The sequence below is a fragment of the Mastomys coucha genome, unplaced genomic scaffold (genome assembly GCF_008632895.1).
Source record: "Mastomys coucha isolate ucsf_1 unplaced genomic scaffold, UCSF_Mcou_1 pScaffold12, whole genome shotgun sequence".
In the NCBI taxonomy this organism is placed as follows: domain Eukaryota; kingdom Metazoa; phylum Chordata; class Mammalia; order Rodentia; family Muridae; genus Mastomys; species Mastomys coucha.
The window spans coordinates 84,389,799-84,393,517 of record NW_022196894.1 but is presented as its reverse complement, the minus strand read 5'-3'; positions in this window follow the sequence as shown (position 1 = coordinate 84,393,517).

Sequence of the window (3,719 nt, the reverse complement as noted above, 5' to 3'; positions counted from 1 at the left end):
TCTAATTTTTACCCTTCCACGTGGGTAGGTATGTCTGTGGCCACTCTATCCTATCCCTAACTCTCTCTAGCAGCTGTTCTTCTTTCTAACTCCTTTTTTCCAGGTTACCCACTGTTTAATGTTATTGCAGGCCAGTAACAAATAGTAATTGTTGGAAGATATGAAAGCAGGCAGTGAGGATTTTACCATCTGCATGGCACAATTTAAGGGTATTCATAATGAAATCAACTCACTGTTAGCATGTAATAGAAAGCCTTAATTAACCCTGTTGCTTCCCCAGGTCCTTTCTTAACTCTTCTGCTCCAACACTCTCTGTTCTGTCCTTTGAGACTTATTAATCTCAACGCTAAATTGCTTGCCACCACAAGGTCTTTTCTCTAGCTGTATCTCTGCCTGACAAGTTCTTCTGGATCTTGACATGACTATAACATTCTTTTTTTAATTGAATATTTTCTTTATTTACATTTCATTTATTTACATTTACATTTCTTTATTTACATGTTATCCCCTTTCCTGGTTTTCCCCCCTCCCGGAAACCCCCTAGTCCATTCTCCCTCCCCTAGCTTCCATGAGGGTGTTCCTCCAACCACCCTCCCACTCCCACCTCCCCACCCTCGATTCCCCTACACTGGGGCATCTGTCAAGTCTATATAGGACCAATGACCTCTCCTTCCATTGGTGCAAAGCCATCCTCTACTGTATATGCAGCTGGAACTATGTTGTACCCCTTGCTTGATGGCTTAGTCTCTGGGAGCTTTAGGGGGTCTAGTTGGTTGATATTGTTGTTCTTCTTATGAGATTGCACACCCTTTCAACTCCTTCAGTCCTTTCTCTATCTCCTCTATTGGGGACCCCACGCTCACCAAGAAGTGCATGCAGAATATAACATTCTTAACTGGGCTATTCTGACTCCAATCCCAGTTAGCTGCTAGACCATGCATTTGCCTGTGACTAAATGCTTCTTTGTTAACTATATCTATTTTATATTTTCCTCATTTGCTTACTGTATTAAAAGCTAAATGTTTGTGGCTACTTTAGTGAACTCTAAATTTCGTGAGGACAAGCTCTTACCTGTCTTCTTCTGTTTGTGCTTATTTAGTTGCCTGCCACATTGGTTAGATCCAATTGTGACTGATGTTTTGTGTGCAAAGAATCCAAAGGCAAGCTAACTAGAAACTGCCCTAAGCCAGAAGCTAGAATTAAAATGGATATTAAAGTTATTCTGTAAGAGGAGCTGGCAATATTCACCTTGGAAAATATTTGGGTGACCAAGGAAAAGAACTTACTACTGCACAGAATCCAATTTTCTAAGAGAAATTATTTTATGATAATTCTTAGCTTTCCCACAGTGCAATAGACCGGTGTCTCAGCGCAGGAAAATTCCATGTACAAACTGCATGACTGTGCATCAGGGAGGTTTTAGAGGAAATCTTGTCGTTAGTATTTAGAAGAATTCTATAGACCTTTATAAAAATTAACATCTTATTATTGTAACACTTTTCATAAAATATTGTAGCTTTTAATTAGAATATTAAAAAATCATTTTACATCAGTCCATTTGAGGAAAATATTGTTCACCATGCTACTGGATGATTTTTATTATTATAGGTAGTAGAAAGTTAAAAAATAAAAACTCATGATATGCTTGATAAAGCATTTGCCTCTGAGTAGAAGAGACATTCTCATGCCTGTTTTCTTGTTTCTTTGTTATTAGACTATGCCCAATCTCCATGAATCTTTTAAGGATAATTTTAAAAAACTGTGCCAAGATAAATCAGTCTATTTGATCAACAATCTGCTAAAAGATGATGAGTGACAATTTCACTGCCAACCTGTTTATAACAAAGTAGCCTCTCAGGTGACCTCATGATGAGTGATGCTGGTATGTGGACCTCCAGAAAATCCCATTGGTGTTATGCTTCATATATAAGGTATGACTATTCATTTCGTTTTGCTTTAAGAATTGACATAAGCTCTAAAATGTGTTGTCCATTTTCCAGTGGATTAGTTTCCTCCCCTAGTGATGTATGCATCCCACTTTGGAAAGTAGTACATTGGGTGCAAAATAATACAAGTAAGAAAGCTCTAAGAACAGTTGTTAAGCCTTTTCATTTGGAACCTAACTGTGATGTATTAGTGAATAAAATCCCAGGCCTGCAGAAGGCAAGAAGACACGACATTGCATACAAGGGAGTTTATGAGTCCAAAAATTTTACTCTGAATGCTTCAGAACAAAATTCAAACACAAAACTAGATAAAGTGCAGGCCTGGAAAGATTGCTTATCTGTACTGCTCTTTGAGAGTACTGAACCTCATTCCCAGGACCCATGCCTGGCAGTATATAATTTTCTGTTGCTTCAGCTTCAGGCATCTAGTCTCAGCTCCACTAATATTCTGGGGCACACACCCTCACATAGGCACAGGCAATTAAAATAAAATCTTTAAAAACGTTTCACTGTTTTCATTTTTGGAATAGCCACAAGGAAAATTATATCATTGATTTTTGGCAAAACTTTATTATACCTTTAGTTCCAAATCTGCTTCTGTTCTCTGTCCTCTTGTTGGTGCTGATGCTGGGGTGGCATGCACGTGTTTTCTTGACACAGAAGGAGATCAGGGAGAAACTGAAGAGGAGAGAGAAGTGTGGGAGGTTAAGGGAGAGGAGAAACACAGGATTGTAATAGTACCTTGAAAAAAATACTCTTTCGCCCTCTTTCCCCATCTCTGTACTCAGTTCTGGGTCTTGAACCATATTCAAATTTTCTAGAAGCTCCAATAATGCAATCACTTTGGTTAAGAACGAGGCAGGCAAGTAAGGGTCCATTTTAAATGAGGAAGGAGAGGGTATTTCCCCAAATGCTGGCCACACTGGGCAATCTACATTTAAGAAATATTGTCCTTGGACACAGAAAGAGTGTCCTAAGACACAAGTTTGAAGAAACTCCCAAAGGTTAGGAAAGAATTATAGAGTTTCATTTGTGGTGGGAGGAGACCTTGAGACCTCAGTGAAAAAAGAAATGTGCACAGGATTGTCCATTGTCCATTAGTGCTTTTAGGAGTTCATGAGATTTCTGTCTAAGTGGCTTTCTACGTGAGGCTGGGCCATGGGCTTCATATGGCACTGGTGTTACTTTGCAGAACAAACTTCTTGGATGGGTCTTAAATCACATGGCATCTACTAAAGTCCAAACCCTAGGGGGGATCATATGTTATCGAAATGTTACTGTAATATAATTTATACATGGGGTCTTTCTTTTGAAAAACATTTCGTTTAGTTTTACAAATTGCCTATCATGTTTTTCTTAATAGCCTGAGAGCCCAAGAACATGGTGACAACTCCAGTGGAAATCTTGGCTTTGCTTTAAGCTATTTGATCTTATTTTTTGTTCTGAAAACTTCTGGAAAACTTTTATTTTGAGGTTTTGCTAAATTATGAAATGTTTGATGGACATATTTCAATATTTTTTCCTATGTGTGAAAACCAGTAAAATGAATTGTAAGTAACAATCTTAACCAAAAATATTCTTCTTAGCCAAAAGTTAAAAAAAAAAAAACATAAAAGGACCATAGTAGAAATTAAAAGAATCAAATTAGGGAATATAAATTTAATATAGAAGATATTTATATCCATATGTAACAAAAGGCAGTTAGATGGTTCAAAGTTTGTAATCAGTGTGTGAGTCATCTTTTCTGAAATAATTATCTGACCTGATTAGAGC